This window comes from Phacochoerus africanus, chromosome 2 (genome assembly GCF_016906955.1).
Source record: "Phacochoerus africanus isolate WHEZ1 chromosome 2, ROS_Pafr_v1, whole genome shotgun sequence".
In the NCBI taxonomy this organism is placed as follows: domain Eukaryota; kingdom Metazoa; phylum Chordata; class Mammalia; order Artiodactyla; family Suidae; genus Phacochoerus; species Phacochoerus africanus.
The window spans coordinates 200,471,457-200,497,199 of record NC_062545.1 but is presented as its reverse complement, the minus strand read 5'-3'; positions in this window follow the sequence as shown (position 1 = coordinate 200,497,199).

Sequence of the window (25,743 nt, the reverse complement as noted above, 5' to 3'; positions counted from 1 at the left end):
AAAAGAGAAAAAGCTAAATGAGTGTATTCTCGAAAATACACTGTCATGGTTTGATACAAACTCACATAAATTTAAAAACCAATTAGAAGTAAATCTTCAGGAAATGCAGATAAAGACTAGACGGGAAAATGACCTTAAAATGCAATATGAGATTCTGATTAGGTATGCAGCTAATTTCTTTATGCTGATAGCATTTGAAAGAGAATATTTATTTCTCCTATTCCCTCTCTGTCTTTACTAGAATACTATTGTAGGCAATGACTTCCATAGCAGGCCTGCAAGCATTCTGCTCTTTCCAAGGTACAGGGTAGTTGCTGAACTGCCAAGCTCCTATCATGACTTTTCATGTTTCTTCATACCATTTCCTATAAATCAGTTCAACCCATCACTTTAGCATTCTGCCACACTCAGCGTCCATAGCAAACTCAGAATGAAAAGAACTGAAGTTAAAAAGTTAGAGAAGTTTAACATCTACTGCTTAATTCTCATTAGTCTTGTCCTGAATTCGTTAAAGCGTTAGCACATGGGCCAATGCTTGTTTATGTAGTGGCTAAGATATTCTCCTGTTTGAAGATTCAAGAATAGATCAAAAAACCCCCCAAGGCCCCTTCCAGGCCTTCTGTAGTATTTGCTCTTGAACTCATAAAATGGTCCCCTTCAGGGGAAAAAGCACCTCCTAGCAAAGAGAGAAGATGAAACATTTATTTTAGATGTATAAGATGGCACAATGCTAGGTGGCAGCATACATTAAAATATATGGAATTTTTAGATCTGTCAGCAGGGTATACTTTTCTTTAAGGATCATATAGTATATAGGAAAGAAGATTGCCTAGATAATAAAACTTTCAGACATTTCAGGCTTTAATGAATAAACATCTTCATTTACATTGGGTAAAAATTAGTATTAAGTTTTATGTACACTTTAAGGGGAAAGTGATCACACCTCATTTTATCTTCAACACTAAAGCATTTGGGAGATATATTAATTGTAGTATTTCTTATAAATGAAATCCTTTTGATTAACTGAAGCATTATGCACATAGTGTTTATGACAATAATTAATAAATTCTTTTATAGTTAAAGTCTTAAAGTCTTAAATAATAAACCGGTAACAATGCCTAGGGCATGTGCAAAGAATCTTTTCCACTGGCCATTTGTTAAAGCTTTCCAGGCCTCAGTTTTCCAATGTGTAAAATTACAGGTTGGCCAAGAGATGTCACTTTCACATGAGCTATTACATTCGTCTATCTTTATAAGACCTGTAGAAAGACTTTCTCAACCATCCTTTTTTTTTTTTTTGCCACTCCAGGCCAGGATCGAACTTGTACCACAGTAGAGACCTGTGCCACTGCTTCAGTGCCAGATCCTTAAACCCACTGCACCACAAGAAAATTCCACATTATCCATTCTTGAGATTCACAATTTCACTGCTTTCTCTTTCATTAATTTGTTCATTTCTCCAGCAAGTTTTGTTTGACTGCTGTTAAGCACTGTTTTTAGTTCTGGAGACTCCCTGACAAGGCAGGGTAGGTGGGGCAGGAAGACATGGGGGAGACATTTTCTGGCTCTCGTGTTAGCTTACTGTCTAGTGAGTAAGGCAGATAATAATAAAAGGATGACAGAAGTAAACATCACCTTTGAACTGCAGTGAATATCATCATGAAGGGTTACAAGGTGTTGGGAATTGCATTCTAGTTAGTAAAGAAGAAAAAGGAATGCTCCCCTGGAGCTTCTCATGTTTGGAGCTGAGATCTGAGATAAGGGATTGAGTTAATGATGTGAGGAAGTAAGTCAGAATGAAATAGGGAAGAATGAAATCCTGCTTGATAATAATATGATTTAATAAAAATACAAAGTTAGCAAACTTATTCTTTGAGCAGTGGAATCTTTGTGATCCTACTGGCTCCAAACATACTTTATAGAAGTATTTCAATGTTTGAATCAGTTAAAAAGTTATTCTTTTCACTTTTGGTTCCTTTCATCTAATTTTTTTTTTTTAGCATTTTGAAGGGTTTTTGCTCACTAAAACAGCACTTTTTTAGCACTAGACACAGATGAACTAATGCTACTATTTTAAATTGATGATAATGCAAAAAATAATATGACATGTTGCATGGTGCTTTTGTTTCACACAAAGGGAAAAAAAAGAAGTTGGTCCACTGGCCTTCCTGTTTGTAGATATACTTATTGATAGAGCAGGCTTACACCTGATGTGATAGTCAACACTATGAATCTGTAGTTGGAGATACATTAATTGGAACTCTTCACAAGGAATGAAGTTTCTAAGTAATTGAAGGCATATGTGGATGTAGTATTTATCAAATGAATCAATAAATGCTTTCTTAGTAAATCCTCAGTTTCTAATAGGACACAGAGAGCTTGTTATTAATTTGATCATCTATTTTTCATTTGGAGGCTGACCTAAAGATTTACAGTCACAGCTCTGTCCTTACAAAAGGTAACAGATTTTGCACTGTACTGTGAAGAAATTTTAGCAACAAAAGATTTCAAATATCAATGTTTAAATTCAGTAGGTGGTATTCATAATACTTAATTAACTCCAGTGAAAAAGAAATACACAAGAAACTTTTCTTTATGAAAAGAAGGGCCACATATCCAGCTTTATGCATTAAAAAACACCTATAAAACAAACTCTGAGAGATTCTGATTATGTGGGGAGATAATGATGGTGCAATAATGCATTTCCCAGAATGACAGCTAGTGATATCTGCAAATGGTCTTCAGTAGAACAAAGAAAACACACTGCTCCAATCAATACACAGATAGACTGTAATGTAAAGATTAGGATCAGAATATTTAAAAATTTAATACTTTGCCACTCTGTATAGCACTTTGGAAGTCAATATCTTTGGAAACCGGGTCCATTTCCTACTTTGAAAGCATTATATATTTAAGGTTTTTAAATTATTTATCTAGTCCAAGTGATTAAAAATGAAAAAAAGTCCATCCATTATCTTCTGCAGCTGCTGTCTGGATATTAGTCCCCTCACCCCCTCTTAAATCCTTGATTTTTTTTTTTCTTCCTACCCTGTAAAGAAAACTCAATAGCTACATTAGGAGAGCAAAAGAAAGCCTTGACCACTCACTGATAGCAGAGGATGTTGCTGCTTAAACAATGTGCATATGTGGCTGTGAGTTAACTATATACTCAAATATGTTTACCCAAGTGTATTACTTTCAGATTTGATCATCAAAAATATGATGTAGCTAATTGTCGAGAAAGTGTATCTTTTTCTGGCCAGTTGTGGTTGGAGACTTTATTTATTTTAAAAAATTATTCTCAAAGTTACTTCAAAGTCTACTTTTGAGAATAAGAATATTTTAATTAAATTCTTTTAGTCCTTCCTCTCTGAGAATTGCTATCATAAAAGGAAAGGCTTATATTTAAATAAAGGGGGGAATTGTTTTAAAAATGGTCATCAAATTTAATGTAATTTCTTACACCAGTTTAATTTTGTGGTTATTGGTTTTCTTTTAAAGGTCTTTTTTTTTATGTATTTCTTACCATTTTACTGATAACCTAATTGTTGGTTTTCCAGATGTGCATTTCATTTTGGATTACAAAATATTTTACATTTATTATTTCTTTTGAGGTTTTCTACTATTAAGAGTGAAATAAGTGTTTTACTATCTTGACACATCTTTTTTTATTCCCATCTTAACATAGAAATACTTAAGACATCTGAAGAAAAGAATGCTATAAAATATTGGTGCTTGAAATATCCAGGAAACACAGAAATATTCAAAGAAAGTTAGGGAAACATTTTATATTCCTCTAGTTTATACTAAAAGACTTCAAAAAGAAATCCCTTAGCTCATTCATAGAAATTCATCTTTTATTTGGAGGAGATTCTATTATGCACTTGACTCTCAGGAACACTGATTATTACAGATTCATGTATTGGTCAGAAGGGATAGCAAGCAGTAATTTTTTTTTTCTTTAATCCCCAAGTGACTTCAAGATTAATAACATATTTTATTATATTTTATCTGAAGCAAAATAAGCAAGAGATTGGAAAGAGGATCCAAGCTAAGATTCTGGGTGTTTTCATTGGCTAAAGAACAGAGTATTGAGTGGCAGTGAGTTATGTTTTTTAACTCCTTTGGAGCTTTGTGCTCAAATATGTATATTTTGTGGAGCTAAATTTTTGACACAGTGCAATGAAAAAATCCTAATGATGTCAGGCTAAAAGGAAGAGTCTTCAGAAGACTTTACTGCTTCTTTTATCCTAAATATCATTCAATTAGAAATGAACAGTTGATCTCCTTCTGTTTTTCTTGAGGCCAGATTTTGACTGAGATTAGATAAATGTGGTGCTTCCAACATTGCCATTTTATGATTTATAAAAAGATGGACAGAATGGTGAGAACTGGAATTATATTCTGCAATATTTGCTACTTCTCACACCATTCTGTAATTGTTCTTTTCACTAGCCCGTTTACTGTGATAGCCGAATATGTTAGGAGTGGTATTTTTGGGGGAGTTTCCATTGTGGTGGAGCGGAAACAAATCTGACTAGGAACCATGGAGTTTCAGGTTCAATCCCTGGCCTCGCTTGGAGGGTTGGGGATCCAGCATTGCCATGAGCTGTGGTGTAGTTCACAAATGTGGCTCGGATCTGCCATTGCTGTAGCTGTGGCATAGGCCAGCAGCTATAGCTCCAATTGGCACTAGCCTGGGAATCTCCATATGCCATGAGTGTGGCCCTAAAGAAAAGCAAAAAATAAAAATTAAAAAAAACCAGTTATTTTTTGATTATCAAGAATTAGAAATGGGAGATGGGATTAAGATGGCAGAATAGAAGGACTGGAGCTCTCCTTCTCTCATAAAAGCAACAAAATTGCAACCAACTGCTGAACAGCCTTCAAACAAATAGACTGTAAATCATCGAAAAAGATATCCTACTCCAGAAGACAAAGATGAGGCTACATCAAGATGGTAGGAGGGGCAACTGCACAGTATAAACAACCCCATACCCCCTGGGTGGGCAGCCCATAGATTAGAGAGTAACTATGTCACAGAGACTCACAGGAGTGAGAGTTCTGAGCACTATGTCAGATCCCCACACCTGGGAATATGGCATTGGGAGAAGGAACCCCTGGAGCATTTGGCATTGAAGGCCAGTGGGGCTTGAGCACAGGAGCTCTGTGGGACTGGGGGAAACAGAGAGCTCATTCTTGAAGGGTAAACACAGGCTTTCATGTGCACTCAGTCCCAGGGCAAAGCAGAGACTCCATAGGAATCTGGGTCAGATCTGACTGAAGTTCTTGGAGGATATCCTGGGAAAACAAGGGGTGACTGTGGGAGAGGGACATTGGAGGCAAAGTTCTCAGATTAATCATCAGAGTGTTCTCCTCTAGAGGTGGACATTTGGAAAAATCTGGCCCCACCCATCACAGCTAAGAAACCCCAGGTCAGATAATAATCTGAATGGGATCATCGCTCCACCCATCAGCAAACAGGCTGCCTAAAGACTCCCCCTCCCCCAGGCACACTGCCACCTCTAATCTCACCCAGAGACAAAGCCCCAACCACCAGTGGGATAAGAATCAGCTCTACCTACCAGTGGGCTGGCACCAGGCCCTCCCATCAGGAAGCCAGCAGCAAGCCCCCCATACCAACTTCAGCCACAAGGAGGGTGGACATCAGAAACAAGAGAGGCCACAACTCTATTGTCTGCAAAAAGGGAGACCACATCAAAAATCTCTACAAAATGAAAAAGCAGAGAATTATGATTCAGATAAGGGAGCAAGAAAAACCCCAGAAAAACAGCTAAGTGATCTGGAGATTATCACTTTCCATGAAAAAGACTTTAGGCTGATGATAGTGAAGATGATTCAAGATCTTTGAAATAAACTGGAGGCAAAGATTGATAAATTATGAGAAACACTGACCAAAGAAATACAATATTTAAGGATTAAGCGAGCAGAGTTTCAAAATACAATAACTGAAACAATTCATTTGAAGCAACCAACAGCAGAAAGCGGAGGCAGAAGAATGGATAAGAGAGGTGGAAAACAGATAAGTGTGACTAGCTGAAATCACTGATGTTGAACAGAAAAGAGAAAAAAGATTAGAAAGAAATGAAGACAGTCTAAGAGAACTCTGGGACAGTGTTAAATGCACCAACATTAGTATTAGAGGGGTGCTGGAAGAAGAAGAGAGAGAAAGGGCCAGAAAAAATGTTTGAAGAGAGAATAGCTGAAAACTTCCCTAGCTCAAAAGGAATCACTGACACAAATCCAGGAAGCACAACGAGTACCATATAAAATAAACCCAAGGAGGAACACCCTGATACACATATTAATCAAACTGACCAAAATTAAAGACCAAGAGAAAATATTGAAAGCAACTAGGGAAAAGAAACAAATAACTCACAGAGGAACCCCAGTAAGATTATATACAGTGTTATAGCCATCCTGAGAAAGAAAATATAGATCAGTGGAACAGGATAGAGAACCCAGAATTAAATCCACACACCTATAGTAAACTAATCTATGACAGAGGAGGCATGAATATGCAATGGAGAAAACACAGTCCCTTGAATAACTGGAGTTGGATAAACTGGACAGCTGCAGTAAAATAATCAAATTAGAACACTTCCTAACACCATACACAAAAATAAACTCAAAATGGATTAAAGATCTAAATATAAGCCTGGATACTATAAAACTCTTAGAAGAAAACAGAGGCTGAACACTCTCTGACATAAACCACAGCAATATCTTCTCAGTTCCACCTCCTAGAGTGATTACAATAAAAACAAAAATAAACAAATGGGACCTAATTTAACTTACCAGTTTCTGCACAGAAAAGAATACCCTAAACAAAACAAAAAGAAAACCCACAGAACAGGAGAAAATATTTTCAAGTGAAGCAAATGACAAGTGATTTATCTCCAAAATTTATAAACACCTCTTGTAGCTCAATGCCAAAAAAACAAACAAGCCCTTCCAAAAAAAGGGCAGAAGATCTAAACAGACAATTCTTCAAAGAAGACATACAAATGGCAAAAAAAAAAAATCACAAAGAGATGTTCAGTATCACTAATTATTAGAGAAATGCAATTCAAAACTACTGTGAGGCATCACCTTACACTAGCCAGAATGACCATCTTCTAAAAGTCTACAAACAATAAATTTTGGAGAGGGTGTAGTGAAAAGGGAACCTCTTACACTGTTGGTGGGAATGTAATATGGTGCAATCAGTATGGAAAAGAGTATGGAAATTCCTTTAAAAAACTAAAAATAGAATTACCTTTTGATCCAGCAATCCCACTACTGGGCATATATCCAGAGAAAACCATGACTCAAAAAGATAGACATACTCCAGTGTTCATTGCATCACTATATACAATAGCCAAGACATAGAAGCAACCTAAATGTCCATTGACAGAGGAGTGGATAAAGAAGATGTGGTAAATATACACAATGTTATATTACTCAGCCAAAAAAAGGAATGAAATAATGGCATTTGCAGCAACATGGGTGGATCTAGAAATTATCATTCTAAGTGAAGTTAGTGAGACACCACCATATACTATCGCTTATATATAAAATCTAAAAGAATGATACAATGAACTTTGCAGAACAGATACTGACTCAGAGTCTTTGAAAATCTTAAGGTTTCCAAATGAGACAGGTTGGAGGGTAGAGGGGATGGGCTGGTGGTTTGGGATAGAAATGCTGTAAAATTGGGTTGTGATGATCATTGTACAACTATAAATGTAATAAAATTCATTGTTAAAAAATTAATAAAGACAATAATTACAGATACAGTGTATAAAAAAAGAATTAGAAATAAATGACAAAGTTATAGTGGCATGATAGCATGCTATATATTCTCTCTATATACTGAACCCAAACACATTTTTGGCTAAAATTTTAAAATAATATTTAGAAATAATGGAGTTCCCGTTGCAGTGCAGTGGTTAACGAATCCGACTAGGAACCATGAGATTGCGGGTTCGGTCCCTGCCCTTGCTCAGTGGGTTAACGATCCGGCATTGCCGTGAGCTGTGGTGTAGGTTGCAGACTCAGCTCGGATCCAGTATTGCTGTGGCTCTAGCGTAGGCCGGGGGCTGCGGCCAATTCGACCCCTAGCCTGGGAACCTCCATATGCTGCGGGAGCGGCCCAAAGAAATAGCAAAAAGACAAAAAAAGAAAAAAAAAGAAGTATTTATATATAGGCTTATATTAGGGATAGAGTAAATATCCTCAGTCAATCTAAATGCTTAACTTCTGGTCTCCTTCAATTTTACTTCCTTCATGCTTGGCTAGATTGTTATAAATCTGTTCTAAAATGTCTCACATCATTCTTGTCTAATCTGATTTCCATTGTAGATTGTAGTGTTGCAATCTTGTATCTGTTTCATAATTATTCTTTGTAAATATCCTTACTCAGGGTAAACTTATCACCAACATATATATCTATATCTATCTTAACGTCAAGGCAACCCAGTTATCCCCAGGATCCACCAACCTCTAGATACAATAGGATCACAATATTAGTATTCTAAGATTGATGCCTTCTTTCCTTCAGTGCATTGTAGCTTATCTATCACCTTTCAAAATCTTCCCAAGTCATTAAAAGTAATAAGGAGTAGCATTTATCAAGTTATTTTAGTATATGTGTGACACTGTGTTAAGTACTTTATATACATTTTCAAATTTAAAATTCATCTCAGATAAATAGTGTAATTATTCTGCATTTGGAAATAAGAAAGCACAGGCACAGAGAATTTAAGTAACTAGCTTACATTTAAAAAAGAAAAAAAAACTGGTAAAGGAGACAGTAGGATTTGAACCCAGTTCTCTACTATCTGGGAGCCTGTGCTCGTAAATTCTTAAGATGCTATATTCTGGAAATATTTCACACTTACTTACAAATAGTCCTTTCATTTGCCTCTTCTATGCTCTTTTTATTCTTTTTTTTTGGAATATCACTTGAAAGTAAGCTACCTTTCTGCCCTTTATCAGTGTCCTCCATGAGAAGCCTGTCTTGCATACCACTTTGGTGCCATAGAGGTCTAAGACACTTGTATTGCCCTAAAACACTGAATTTCCTTATTTCCTCTTTGTTTAGTTTGTAGCTTTTTTACTTGCTATCTAATTTAAGTATTTTCTATTTGTCTGCCAGCTTATTCTGCAATCACTGTTTTATTCCTACTGTCATCACTAGAGACATTTTCTTAGTTGAAGGCATTTGTTAGTGTGTTATAATCTTCAAAAAGTTAAAAACATGACTCATAACAATATAAAATGAACAAGTCAAAGTTTTTAACTCTAATAAAGGAAGCAATAAGATATTAAACCTGGTTTGAAGAAGAATATTAGAAATTAGGATTATTCATAGTTTGTCAGTTAAAAAATTCAGAAATAAATTTTCTAACGGTTAATGTCTGCTAAACAAGAAAGAGTAATCTTTGGGTTACTTTTCCTCCTGACTAGAAACCATTTGAATTGCTATTGTTGAAGAATCATTTGGAACACTCTTAGACAAGCATTATTTACGATGCTCTCAGACAACAACTGTATGCATTGTAATCAGTTTTCTAAAAATTAATCTCTAATATTACATAACTGAAAAATATCCTAATAGTGCATTTGCTGTCAAACAATGGTACACACACTAGAAAACCAAATAATCCTCAAGAAGGGTGGGCTACTCTCAACATTATTTTGAAATATCCCTAATAATCTCTTCGCCTATTTGCCAAAAACATTTTGGATATACTTTCATGGCAAGTTTAATTGGCAGAGTGAAATATGGCTGAAAATGGATCCTCTGTTGTGTAGAAGCATGGATGTCAGTTCAAATCCTTTGTAAATCTAAATATAGTAAGCATTCTCCTAACACAGGTCATTTTTTTTCCCCCTTCCTTCTGCTGTGCCATTTCATACTCACTAGTCTACAGTTTACAATGGTGCTCTTGTAAAAAATGTAAACTAAGCATTAAATAAGATAAGAACATTTCTCCACCATTCAGAGTGGCAGAAACCTTCCTCTTTCCAAACTTCAAAAGCAAATAACCAAGATGGGAAACATCTGGACTGAATTTTGAGTCCCCATTTTAGAGTGTTTTTGTTTGTTTTTACATAGGTGCTCAAGGACTAAAAGGAATCAACTTTGGAGAAAAATGAAATCCAAATAACCCTCAAATCAAGCCAATCAAAAAAAAAAATTCAGAATAGAGGGTAACAAACAGAGATTCTGAAATTAACTGAACAAATCTTTTGATTTGAATGTATATTGAACCAAAGAAAAGGTCATATTTTATTTAATTCAAACTGTCTAGCCAGGACTTGCATGCCAGGATATTTTCATAAGCAGAAATCTTTCACTAATGCTAATGCTACTAAAAGCCAAATAACTATTAGGACATAATACTCCTTATTTTCAATGAAAACTGTCTCAACTATATTTTTTTTACAGAAATTGTTTAAATGATATGCCAAATGATTGTCTAGTACGATATTTCCTTTTGCTATTCCTCCATCTTCCATTGGCTGCTACCATATTGAAATATAGTATCCTTAAGATTCTATTGAATTTCACCAAAAGTTCTGAACTACAAGAGAAGCAAATTTAAAAATGAGAAAAGCAAAAAAAAATAGTTAAATATTATGGACATGGTTAATAGATATTTGTGTAGCCTAAGTACTTAACAATTTTAAAAAATTGTTTTCCAGCTTCCTTATTGATGTGTGGTATCCAATACCAATGTTGGAAATAATAATGAAAATTTCTTTATTCATTGCTGTTAATAAATTTCTTCCTGGTACTGCCTTGAGAATATTCATGTATTTTGTTTTCTTTCTACACATATAAACTATCATGGATTTAGTTTGAGATGCTTATTTAGATGTTTCTCCTTCAGATCATCTTCTGAGACATGGAGGAAAGAACTGAAAAACTTGGATATTCCCAACTATAAGTGAGCAATACAGTATACTTTCTCTCTAGTGGCATTCACATCATGGGATCATTCTATGTGGCCAATGACACACAACTATTTTTTTTTTTCTCTCCAACCTCTCGAGGGAAACTGTCATACTAACAACGTGTACTGAATATTTTCATCATAAAAGAAAAGGTGTGTGTGACAGGATTTTTGGATGTCCAGGTGGCTGAGAAAAAGTAAGATGGGAAGAGCTTTCTCTTTCCAATCAGTGGTTGGGAGGATAACAGAAAGCGGCGTATGGAAAAATGATGAAGAGATCAAAATGTAACCCAGTCTGAACTGGATCTTGGAGGAATAAACAAGAGAGGAGAGTATTGAGTTCTGCTATCAGGCATTCTAATATAATAGGCCCTAAGTTTCTGTAAAACCATTGTCTAGGATTCATAAGGAGGGATAGTCCCCCTGATGAGAAATATTGTATTTGAGACATTTTATTTGTAATTAATTTCTCACATTACCTCAAACAGCACATTTTGACATGAGGAACATATATTTTAATTTCTGTGGCTTGTGTTTTAGAGTTAGTCAGGCGGAACCGTGAAGAATTTAAACCAAATGTTTTAAATATTTCAATATATTTAATATCATTGTGATAGTTTCTGAATAGAAAATGTAGAAGATTGGATTTTCTCACAAATACACATCCTTGGTGTTCTCCAGGCGCCCTTCCTCATCCTTCCCCTGCACATTTGGCATCTTTCTGATGACTTTAGTATAGAAGCGTTTTATGAAATATTTGATGTGAAAGATTTTAAACTTTGGCAAATGACAATGAACAGATAAATGTGTTAATAGTAAAAACTAATAAAATAGTATTAAGCTGAAAGTTTGACACACATCCAGTAGTTTCTCCACTTAGAATTCATGGGTGAAGAGTATAGCACACTGGAGGCAATTACATTTTCAGAATGAAAGGAATTATAATTCCTGATCTTTGCGCTCATTCACTTTAAGTCTTGCTCAATTGCAAAATGTAACCAGAGATTCAATAACTAGTGTTACCCTGAGAGGATGCTTTTGGGATGAATTTAGATTAAAAAATATATATTCACATTCTCTGCATAACTGACAGATTTCTCTTTCTTGCTCAGGAGAGGTCTGACAGAGAGCTTACTCATCTTTCTGTACTCCATGGGCACTTATACATTTGCAGCATAGATCTTTCAGCCATGATCTAAAATAGCTCTTTCACAGACCATGCTTTTTTTTTTTTTTTACTTGCTATTACTGAGTTATCTGAGTGTCAGGAATTTGATAAATGAATGTGTAGAAACCCAGAAATGGGTGAACAAGACTTGGAGGATTCAGAACCTAATTTCAGAGGAGGGAAATTAAAAATGATATTTAATTTGAAAATAGATGGAGGTTCCCAAAGTTCAGTATGAAGAGATAGAACAAAAGATGTGTTTTGGGTGTAGTGTGAACTTTATGAAGGCACTTTTTGTATCAGTAAAATTGTAAAAGTAGCATTTAATTTAGTTCTTGTCCCCAAGTTTTCATTTCTTCCTCCTCCTGTTACTCCTCATCCTCCTTTTCTTTTGTGGTATAGATTAAATTAACTCCTTTCCAGGCTTGGAATTGAGCCAAACCCATTCAGTGCAAGTGTCCCAAAGTCTTCCCTTCCCACCATACTTCTGAGAGGCTGGTAATGTGTTCTTCCCTAAAGATCATGAATCCATAATTTAGCATTGGTACTACTGCTTCTTCTCTGCCACCTTGTTCTTATACTCTGATTTGTTTTAAAACCTTTTTGCATTATTAGACATTATATGCAGTTATAAAAATAAAAAGAAACATTTCAGGTATTACCTTCCTTGACGAAATTATCACATCTTCCTCCTTAAAATTCCTTGGACCCGCAGCAGCATTTAATATTGTTTCTACTCAATCCTGGTTGACTGTTCCTTTTCAGTCTTGCTTAGGAAGTCCTCTGGCTCTACTTCTACTTTGCTCATTTTAAAAATATTTATATTATTTCCATATACTTTAAAAATAAGAATCAGAAAAATAGTTGAAATAAGTCTTCATTCTTTATCTGCTAGTAATCTAATTTTTTTTTGAAATTCATTGCAGAGAGACTCTCTATATTTGAAAGGGTCTCTCTCTATTTTTTTTTCTAATAGTAGTAGCATATACTATGTATTATTCTGAGCCTAGATTTTTTTCACTTAAAATGTGTATTTTTGATATTACTGCCTACCAGTTTCATTGAAACTGTCTCATTCTTTATAATGACCTCACAGCATAATTTATTTAATATATGTCCTATGGATTCATGCTTAGTTTGCTTCCATTTTTTCCTGCAAAAGTGCTGCATTAAATATCCTTATGCAAACTTCATTATGTACTTGTGTAATTACGTCTTCAGAATAAATTCTTAAAAGTATAACTTCTGAACCAAAGAATATTTTTAATTTCAATAGATAAAAATTTTTCCAAATTACTCCCCCCATAGAGGCTATAGTAACAGCAGTTTCCATCAATACATGAGAATTTGTTGTATTAATCTATATTATTTGATAGTATTGATTAACTTTTTCTATATCTACAACTTTCTCTTCCCCCTTACTTCTACCACCACATTATGTTTTATCACTTGATTAACTTAACCTTAAATTACATGTCTATTCCTTTTACTGAAAATACAAATAAACACAGATAAGCTATCTTTTCTCTTCCCATCGTGACCTAATTTTTTCTATTATTTCAACGTTGTCAGAATTTAAAATATTCACTTTCTATTCAGTAACCTAAAACCTTAGCCTTGGAGTTCTCATTGTAGCTCAACAGAAATGAATCCAACTAGTATCCATGAGGATATGGGTTCGTTCCCTGGCCTTGCTCAGTGGATTAAGGATCTGGTGTTTTGGTAAGCTGTGGTGTAGCTCAGAGATACAGCTTGGATCTCGCATTGCTGTGGCTGTGGCTGTGGCATAGGCTGGCAGCTGCAACTCTGATTTGACCCCTGGCCTGGGAACTTCCATATGTTGCAGGTGGGGCCCTTAAAAAAAAAACAAAATTAAAATAAGGATTTATTACTATTGAGGCTAATTATAGCTTCAGTCCAGCTATTTCTAGATCCAGGCATTACTATCAGGCACCACCAAGAAGCTTTCTCCTTCTCTGGATTTAATGTTAAATTGTGGTAGCTCTATTTTCTGATTTCTTCCCTACTTGGAGTGGCAGAATTTCCACACTTACGTTACAGGAGTTTCATAAGTGCGTAGATTCATATTTGAATCTTGTTGGATCTATTGGATTAGGTCTCTAGTTCTGAACTGAATATTGTGTTGTGGGGAGTGGAATGCCCTCATTTGTCAAGTCTGGGTCACATGTATTGCCTAATGCAAGAGGAGAACATCAGCCACACAAAAACCATGTGGACTAGAAATAGGGGAGGATTGGTATTTTTAAAGCAAAATTATAACATTATTACCTGATAAAGGAGAGGGTGGTTGGCAGGTAGCTAGAAGAGCAGATGTCTGGAACACTGCTTTTCTCAGACTTAATTTTTTTCTTTAACTCCCTGTTGTCTGTTCATTCTTCTTCACATATGTATGCTGGTACACAAGTTCCTTTACTTGCTGACATAATCAAGTCTAATCATGCATCTTCCGATTCTCCTCTCTCTCTTTACACATAAAACATGTGTTCCTGGCATACCAATTGTATTGTATTCTCCAAACAGACTATTTTTTACATTCCTCCATGTCTTATTTTTCATATAAAGCACACAATTTTGAAGCATTTAAAATACGTAGAAAAGATATAATTCACACCTATATACCCACCAATGAGATAAACAGTTGATAATATTTTGCCATATTTGTTTCAGATCTCTTTTGTTACAGATGTAAAATATTACAAATTAAACTGAATGTTTCCCATTCATGTATTTTGGACTTAGTTTACATATTTAAGTATTCATGAACAATACTAACCATCTTTTTTTTTTTTTCTGCCACACTCGGGGCATATAGAAGTTTGCTAGGCCAGGGATCGAATCCAAGCTGCAGTTGTGACCTTACACCACATCTGTGGCAACACCAGATCCTTAAACTACTGTGCCAGGCTGGGAATCAAACCCACACTGCTGCAGAGACAGCACTGGGATCCTTAACCCACTGTGCGACAGCAGGAACTCCAATACTTACTCTCCTTTATGGAGAACCCCAGATGTCAATATGTATTTTAAAGAGGCTACTCAATTTTCCCAAAAGGGAATTGTAGTAGCCACAAAAATTTACCACTCATATCTCATACCACAGAGAACGTAACTGACCAATAATGGCCACATCTGCTGTCCCCTGATCCACAACTGAATTGAGGCGATTCTTTCCCAGACTGCCTGGCCATCCAGAGACTGAACACTGCAGTCCCCATTCATGTACTAACACAGCTGTTACATGTACAATATGGAATTCCTTTAATGGATCACTCTGGTTTAAGGACTCCCCATGGGCCTGGCCAAAACTTTCCTAGAACAGCAATGTGGTCTGAAACTCTTCTTCATCGATCCTTCTTTCTCCCTCTCCTTCATCTATGTGTGGTCTGAAGGCTCCCCTTCTTACTCCTCCTTTTTTCTCTCTAGTCTTTATATTCGTTCCTCTGAACATCTAATCTGGTCTTGACCTTTACTTCTCTGAGAACTTGAACACGGCAATATTCCAATTACTAACCTGCCAGGAGTCTAAGAGTGTCTAATTTGGAGATAGTTCAGCTGACTTCTCTACCCCACATGCTGGCGTATGTATTGAGATTCAGCTTGATTCTTATTACTCATCTCATCCCCATTCCACCATCCTCTTAACTCATAAACATACACAAACACTCGTGTGTATGTGTGCATACACAGAGTCAGGTTTCAGCTTATTCATTCTACTAAATCTATTGCCACCAATCCACCCAGTTTCTCTCTATGAAAATTTTATTTCATTTTCCTTTCAGTCAGCTATGTAATGTTTTATTCAATAAACATTTACTGATCATCCACTATGAACTAAGATTTGAGCTTAATGCTGAGGAGACATAAGCAAAGACAAAACCAATCTGTCTTCCCCATGGAGTTTATAATCTAAAAGAATAGGCAGATGGTTATTGAATAAATGTAAAATCACAATGGCTGATGTGTTTACAAGCTGTGGATGCAGAGATCAATGGTATTTTGAGACTATATAACATGAAATTTGACTTAGGAGATCAGGGAAACAGTGAATGCATTATTATTTGAATGATGATTAAGAATTAAGAGTATATTCTAATAGGCAAAGGCAGGTGCCCAGGTTCTTTAGCAGTGATCTGATGATTGCACTTCCAGAGAGGAGGAAAGAATGAGATGAGAAGTGAGGAGGGATAGGGTTGAATGTGGGATGCCTACCATTTCATCAGAAAAGATGACACATTTTCATGATGACTGACATTGAAGATACTGGTGTTGGAGGCATCCAGACCATCCTCATCCTTCATGTGGAAGTTTCACAGGAAAGATCACTGGAGCTTACAACTGTCCCTTTAATTTCAGTGCTGTATATCCTTAAACCACATCTGGAATTCTAGACATTTTTAATATGGATACATTTTTGTAAAATCAACTGAATGTGTTCTCTCATAAATATATTGGAGTCATTTAAAATTTATATATAGGATAGTTGGCATAATAAAAATCTTGGAACTTAAAGAAATGCTTACCATCTTTAAATAATTAAAAGGTTATGTGAAGAATACTCTATTGGCTACAAGGCTCAGACACAGAGCTACTGAGTAGAAGCTTCATGTAGTATAGTTTAGTCCTAATATATATATTTTGAAAAAATAGAAAAACAAATAAACAAAAATGCTTTGCCATTGACTTAAAGACTCTTAAATGGAATTGACTGAATCAGAATAAAATTTCCATCAGTGGAGGGAAATACCAGGGTAGAGTGTCATTTCCTGGGATATATTTTATGTGTTTTTGTGTGTGGTCATGAAGGGGAAGTATTAATACAAAAGATGAAAGTTGAACCAGCTAAACTTGAAGAATATCTGCTTCTTTGATTCTATGAATCTAATCTATGTTGCTTTCCTAGTTCAGTTCTCCACCACTTAAACATCACCGCTTTTCTTTGCCTGAGGCTTTAGAACTGAATGACTGAATGTTTCTCTTTTGCTTTTTTTTCCCCAATGTAAAATATGTTTTTGGTTCGTAAATGTACTCAGAGGCACAGCAATGGACATTGAAATTATTATTTTTTAAATGAAATAAAAATAGAGCTAACAGCTAAAGAACTTTCACAGCAGTTATTATTATGTGTTATTATTAGCAGCAGCATGTGGTGACATTTTAGGCTCTAAATCCACAGAAATACAGCCTAGATCATGGATATTCCAGATGCTACGGGGAAGAAAACAGAAACGCTGCTATTTGGCTTCACATGAGAGGATTTAAACACAAAGTGAGGTAAGAAGTCTGATGATTTTGTACTAGATAGTAGAGACCTGATTTATCTCTATCCCTAAGGTCGAGAGGTTAATACAGGGACTTTTCTACAAATGTAGTTATCTGCCACCAAGAACACTGCTCCAAATATGCTGAGGGACTCTGACTCTTTAAGCTGTGTGAAATCTGTCACATTAGTAGTGACTTAACAGCGGAATATATCATATTTCATGGATTTAGACAGCGTGGGCCCTCTAAAACACAGCTGAGCAGAGTAAAAATCAAATGTGGTGTGTCCACATCCCCAACTAGAAAAGAATTCTGTATGCACGTAAGCTTCTAGACTTTCTTGAAGAGATTTTCTGCTTTTAGTATTCACATTCCTCATAGCAGAAATGGACATTGACATCTATCTGTGGAATCAAGATAGCATAGTGTGTTCCTTAGAAGTATGGATAAGGACTCAAATTGAGCTGCAAACATGACTCTCTGGATGTGTGCTATTAGGAAGTTTATTCATCTCTGTAAACCTTGCTCTTCTCATCTGTAACATGTAATAATAGTATGTTGTACTGCTGGGAGTACTTTTGGGAATGTTGTAGGGATTTGATTATATAATGTCAGATCAAGCTTAAGATTTTTATATGGTAATGTCATACAGCTGGTAGATAATGAAACCAAAACTAATATGACACTGCACCCTATTTCATGGGGAATAGCTCATAGACTGGGTCTGATGGTATACTTAGATGAATTTGAACTCTGAAACCACTGGTATCTAAGTTTGTTACTAAGGCATGTTCTTGTTCTTAGTATAGTAGCTGACACAGAATATTTCAACAAGTTATTTATTTTTATTTAAAAAAACATTAATCTAATGGTGCTATTCAGGATGGATTATGAAACCTTTTAAAGAAATTGAATAAAGGGAAAATTAGTTATATCAGATGGGAATTTTGTTTGGCTCTTACAGAAATTCTCTCAAACAGTGACTTAAACAATTAGAGTCTGTACTTTTTGTCACAAAATGAAGCTTTGAATATAGGGGGTTGAGGGCTAATGATGTGGCTCTGTGATTTAATCAATGGGCTTAAGATAATTCCATCATGTCTATTCAACCAACCTTAGCCTATAGTCGTGCCCCCTTGTGGGGACAGGTTGGCCTCTCCACCTTCCTGTTCGAATGCCAGGCAAGTGGAAGAGCAAAAGGGAAAAGGTACATGCTGTTTGTGAAATCCACTTAAATCCTGCAAAACAGCTTGCTTTTACCTCTCATTGGTTAAAACCATATGGATCATCTACTATTTATTAGGAGTCTGGGAAAACAGAATTTTAGTGAATACAGTATCACCACTCTCAAATCAGGTTTTTATTGTTGACATGGATCATATAAAAGAGAAAAATGGACATTGGGAAGGGATCTAGTAATCTCAGACAAGGTAGAGAAAAGTGGTTTTAATGCTGAAAAGCCTATCTGCACATACATTGTCATGTTTAACTCTTAAAATGACCCTTTAATAGCCATAAATTGTAGCCCTACTTCCAGATGTGGCTGTGATGTTTAGTATGTCACAATGCTGAGAACAGGTGGAGTCTATACCTGTTTATCTCCGAGGCACTATACGCATTGTTTGCCTTGGCAATGCTGTCTCTGATCTAGTAGCAGATTATTAAATCAGTGGGCTTAATCCTCACTGTTTCTGTCTTCTTAGAAATGTTAGATAAATGGTTAGCAGTGGTTCTGCTGATGAATTTAAGTATTTGTATATCATAAAGGTGGTTATGTTGTGGGGCAGGGTTATCCAGTGAACAGAGCAGTTAACTCGGATGTAGGAAATTTAGGGTCTTATACTTTGTTGCATCTCTGTCAACAATGCTAGTTAACTTTCCTGGTCCTGAACCACCCTCATTTGTAAAACGGAAAAGGTGATCTGACCCTCATATCTGACCCTGTTCTTGTAAAGGTAAAAAGGTAAAATTAGACAATAGATGTGAAAGTACTTTTTGGAAGTGTGCGTGTTTGCTATACAAATACAAGGAATTGTTATCATCGATCCAGTAGCCCAAAGTGGCAATCTACTTGATACTCTATCAGAGGCTTAATTGAGCAGTTTCAGTGCAACCATCTAAGCTGACAGAAACTGAAGACTGATTCTCCTCTTTGACAAAGCACAAGATCTAGACAAATGCGTTCGCTCCTCTCTGGTGCATGCTTGTGAGGGTGGATTTTCAGCATCCTCTAGAAAATAAATGTAAAAATCAGTCTTAAAATGAAATGAGATATTAACTCTGCACAGACCTTACTTGTTGAAGATTACTTGTGTGAGGAGGAGTGTTTGGGGACACACTTTTCTCTTTATATTTCACCTAAAGAAAGTAAAAAGCATTCAATTTATTGTGTTGTCAATTGTTTATTTACTAAGCGGTTACTACATCTCAGATATTGTACTTGTGTCTAGGGACACAGCGGGAAACAAGAAAAATGTGGTTCCTGCCTTCATGGATTTTCTAATCTATCATGGAAGAATAACATTAAACAGTTAATTAAACCTGTCATGTCTCATTAGGTAACTCTATGTCACAAATAAGTATAAAATGATGTAAGGAGGTAGAAGAAAGAGAAGCGCAATGGAAACTTTCTTTGCAAAATGAATACACACACACAACTGTTCACAATCATGAAGAATATGCCCTAAGAATTCTTAAATTTATAAATCTATAAATTCAACATTCACCATGTAATTTTACTTCCAAATTCAGAAAAGTATGCATGAAAAATTTAACTATTACACTATTATATAATTTTACTGATTTTAGAAAAACAATACTGAAAAACTCATACAATTGATACAGTAATCTCTTTTGTTGTATTATTATATTTTTTACTTATTAATATTGATCTTACCTTACTAATATCTCAAGATCTGAAGGTATCCGAGTATTATACATGCTTAAGTGCATAGGTTATAAATTATATATGTGTGCGTGTGTATATATATATGGTTAAGTTATATGTGGACAAGGTGAACATAAAGTTAGGCCATCAGAGAGAAACAGGTCAGTTCCCTTTCAGTTGAACACTTGTTTGGCTGGTTACTCTTTACTTCTGCAAAATATTTCAGCTCTGAAGGCAAAAACGTCTGAATCAGTGTCATCAAATGAAGATGCCTCTCTTGACAGAAATAACCACAAAATTCTCAAACGAATTTTTAGTAATTTAATATTAGTTTAGTAGCCATACATCATGTGTCTTCTAAATATCAATCCAGGGAGTTCCTGTTGTGGTGCAGCAGAAACGAATCCAACTAGTATCCATGAGGATGTGGGTTCAATCCATGGCCTCGCTCAGTGGGTTGGGGCTCTGGCATTGCCCTGAGCTGTGATGGTGGTTGCAGATGAGGCTTGGATCTGGCATTGCTGTGGCTGTGGTGTAGGTTGGCAGCTGTAGCTCTGATTTGGCCCCTAGCCTGAGAGCATCTTTATGCTGTGGGTATGGCCCTAGAAAAGCAAATAAATAAATAAATAAATAAATAAATATGTATTATGCATCTCTCTCTGTCTTAGCACAGACCTAATACTATCGTGTTAATGTTTTTCTACCTTGATATTTTAAAATATAGCAGTTTTATTTCAAGAGATCATACTATAGCATATAAGAAAACACAGCTATACTAGTACAAAGAAGACCTTATAATGATTCTCAGACCGCAACGGGGTGGCTTCTGTCCACTGACCCTGTCCATGCTGAGAGTGTGGGTTTCTGAGTGAAGTTTGAGGACTACTTCTATAAATAGCATTGAAACCTCCATGCTGACCCCTGATGTTGATCATGTTTATATGTTGTTATGAATGAAAACTCTTACAGTATTTGAATATATGATATCCTGGATAAAAACATATATAATGTTATGGATGAAAATATTTCTGGTTGATTGTTTATCAAGCTGAACATTCCATGAAATGGTATAAGACAAGGTTCATACAACTATATCCCATGAGCCAAATCAGGCCCATTGCTTATTTTGGTAAATAAAGTTTTATGGGAACTCAGTTATGTTCATTTGTTTATGGCTGCTTTCATGCTATAAAAGCAATTTTAATAGTTGTAACAGAGACCATCTGCCCAATAAGCTGCAAATATTTACTGTCCATCCCTTTATAGAAGAGTTTGTTTATTCACAATATAACACACTTTGGGCCCAGGAAAACAGGTGAGTTGTGTTGAGGTCTTTGGTCTCTGGTAGATACAGCATGGGACCTTAAAGTCTTACAATCCTATGTTTATAGTTACCATTTATAGTTTGTAGGTCATTTATTAAGGTTTTTAATATCTCGGAGCTTTTATTTCCTCATATACGTAAGTGAGCTATTGATACCTATCTTATATGGATGTCATGAGGATTGTATAAAATCATGTAAGCACAGTGCTTGGTACATGCAAGAACAAAATTTTTCATATTATTTTGCAGTATCATCAGGGTATTGAGAACATGAGGATGAAAACAGCTTAAAATTGAGGTCCAGCTAGGTGGGTGTTTAGGTGGGCTACCAAAATTTAGTACAGATGGAGAGAAAGCAGAGCTGCTGGGCCACTGACATCATGGTCTAATCTCAGCAACTCAGAAAATAGCTCACCTTGCTTCAAATTAGAACCAGAAAAATTTATAATTCAGAAATTCTTGATAAAATTAAGGCACATATTTCTCTTTTTAAAAGACTGAATGATAAATGCTTTCTTTGGAGTGGTGGGATGTGAGGAGCCTTCATTCTTAGAGTATATAATCAATCCAATTATGTTTGCTTTATTAACAGCAGGTGTATAAACATTCAAAACTGATTTGGCTGTGGTCTTTTGTTGATTGTTAAAAATGGATATGGAGGCGCAGTGGGTTAAGAATCCAACTGCAGCAGTTAAGGTTGCTGTGAGGAGGTGCAGGTTTGATCCCCAGCCTTGAACAGTGAGTTAAAGGATCTGGTGTCACAGCTGCAGCTCGAATACAGTCCCTGGCTCAGGAACTTCCATGTGCTGCAGCTGTAGCCATAAAAAAAATTATATAGGAAAAATAAAGTCCAGTTTATCTATGATACATAGATATTGCCTACATCAACTCTCTCATTTATATGTCCTTATTCCATGTTGGATTTTTGTCACTTTTATATACAATTCCTGTTTTTCTCAAATAAAGGAAAACTTCAGGCTTCCCTGAAATCTTGTTTCATTTAAATAGAAGAGCCTTGGAGAGGTTTCTTTGTAACATCTTGGTTCTTTTAGAATAAGCAATAATGGTATCTGTTCTTTCTTCTTTTGCCATTTATGGTATATAAAAGTTATTATAGAGACTATCTATACAACTCTACTTTCTGATTTTGATACCATAAAATATGTTTTGATAATGATTAATTCTGTGGCTTGCTATTGAGACATCCTGTTTGACATTGCATTCACTAGCATAGCAATCCTTATGAATTGTGTTAAGGTTTCATTGGCTGATCCTATAACAGGGGAACATTTGTTTCATAATAATATTGCCAAAACATGTTAACAATCATCCATTACTTCATGATAAATGCATTAATTATATCATATATCACTGCTGATAAATGTGTATGAAAGGAGATTAAGATGAATATGGATGCTGGTATTAACACTTACTGAATTTTTTGTTCACAAGGCATGTCTTCTGTGTCTGTTTTCACCATCTCTTGTTTTTCTGGACTCAAGGACACCTAGAACATTCTAATAACCTCACAGTGATCCTAAGTAGCAGATGCCTGGTGCTAATAAATATGATCACTGTTGCCTTTGCTGTTTATAACTGGGGAGTATTATGAATATGCAGGGCCATTTGCACTGAGCTTTGAATCTGCTTCTATCTATACATGATGTAAAGAAGCATCTGCTTCCCTTAGTCACCCAAACAAATTCCAAAAATGAAAGGTGAAAATATCCAGACACTATTGGATTTTACTTTTCTAAAATTTACTAGTGTTGCATGTCAAGGCAATTTAGTAACAATTGCTTATGAAGGAAATGATAGAATAAAACATAAAACAATGCAAAGTATTACTTATGTAAAGACATTTGCTTGTTTTTCCTATTCCTAAGAGAGGCAAAAATTTCTTGTACCAGGTTTCTGTGTAACTATTTATTTCAAAGACTTCTCTCAAGGAAAATTTCTGCATCCTTAATTGTATAGGCGATAAAGTTTTTAAATTGTGATTAAAACAAATAATACCCCAGTTTTTTCACACATAGGTATTTTAACCCTCTCAAATAAACATCCAACACTTTTTCACCACTTGCCCCATCCCTCCTCCTCCTTCTTTTTCCAGAGCAGATAGATTCTTTTTTTTTTATCATTTTTACTTTTTGACCATACCCACAGCATATGGAAATTCCCAAGCCAGGTATGGAGGCCGTGCCACAGCAGTCACCCTAGCTGCTTTAGTGACAATACCAGGTCCTTAATCCTCTGTACTCCAAGGGAACTCCCCAAAACTAGATTCTTTTTATATGCATGTATTTCAAAGAATAAAAGTGATATTTTTGAAATCTCAGTATGTGTATGTACAAGCCTGTGTGTATGTGTACTGGAAGGACTACTATAATATGTATTAAACATAAGCAATATAATCTTTAATAAATAGAACTAAGTTAAAATTACTGGGAGGAAAATTCTGACTAGATACGCAATTGATACTTCTATGTCAAAAATATCTAATATTGGAATGAATTTTCTTGGTGAGATATTGAGCTTTCAGTGATTGGAGATGTTGAAGCATAAATGCACAACCACTTGGAAAGCATTTTTGAGACATAATATATTTGAATGTCTTCTGAGATTCTTTTCAGCTTTGAAATTTTATGATATCTATAATATATATTCATAACACATATGCACTTATAAAGTGAGTGTACATGTGCTGTATGTTACTATGGATACTCATGATTTACCCAATTTTGTGAAATGTTCTAATGTTAAACCATATAGTGATTTACCTTGTTAGAACCAAATGATGTGGCTTACTTTTGCAGTAGTCTCCACTGAAAGAAGTGATCATTACTATTCCGAATTGTCTTGGAAAGAACTTAATTCCAGGCAGGCGGAAACAGGGAGAAGTGACTGTAGGAACAAATATCTCCATCCCTCTTTCTTACTTGGAGAACTGAGCCTAGCATCTGAAGCATGAATAAACCTTGATTAGTTATGGGTTTAGAGTTACTCCTGGAAGATTTATATAGAAATATGGTCTACTATAAATATATATAAAAGGGATATCTATTTGAAGATGGAAAGGTGGGTCAAAAATTTTTCCCAGAGGAAATATCTAAACTTGTATTTAAATATTTTAAAGATGATGTGTGTAAAGGGAATTCCAGGAAGAATTATAATCATAATCATAAGCATAAGTGGAGATTTAATATATAGTTGTGTTTTTTTTTTCCTGTGGAGAATAATAAGACTAGAAAGATAAATTAATTGAATAATAAATGATTACAATATGTAAGTTGTGTTAAAGAGTTTAGAGTTTATCTAAGAGAGATGGGAAGCCGTTTTAGGATTTTAGGCAGGACAGTGAAATATCAGATAGACTATTTTATTTGATTTTATTTTACTTTATTTTATTGCTTTTTAGGGCCTCCATTGTGGCATATAGAAGTTCCCAGGCTAGGGGTCGAATTGGAGCTATAGTTGTGGCCTACACCACAGCCACAGCAACACCAGATCCGAACTGCACCTGCGACCTGCACCACAGCTCACAGTAATGCCAGATCTGTAACCCACTAAGTGAGGCCAGGTACTGAACCTGCATCCTCATGGATATTAATTGGGCTTGTTACCACAATGGGAACTTCCCAGATATTTTAAAATATTTAGATATTTTAAAAGCTCCTGCAGGCAATGTTTTGGAGAATGGATTAGAACAGGGCAAAACTTGAAATAGACCATTTAGACGGCAGTGTTAGTAATCTGTGCAGTCAAGGTAAGACCTCTACATCACTGATTTTCCAATCATATTTATTCTCAGTTCCTGAGTATCCAGCCTAATCTTAGCCAAAAGTGTAGATCTGTGCCTTTTGTTGTTTTTATTTTCAAGTAAAAATGAACAACCATGTACTCTGCTTAAAGTTCTGTCTTTTGCAATAGTTCCTTTTTTTTTTGTTGTCCTCCTGGGTCACCCAAGACTGAGGCTGTTGTGCTGCATTCGTGTCAAATTCCAGCGTATCATGCAGTTTTATCTGTGAAACTGAATCCTAAATGTTTCTTCCTTAGTTAACTGGACATAAAGAACCCCACCCCCATGAGGTCATAAATGAAATTTGAAGGAGAAGAGGCA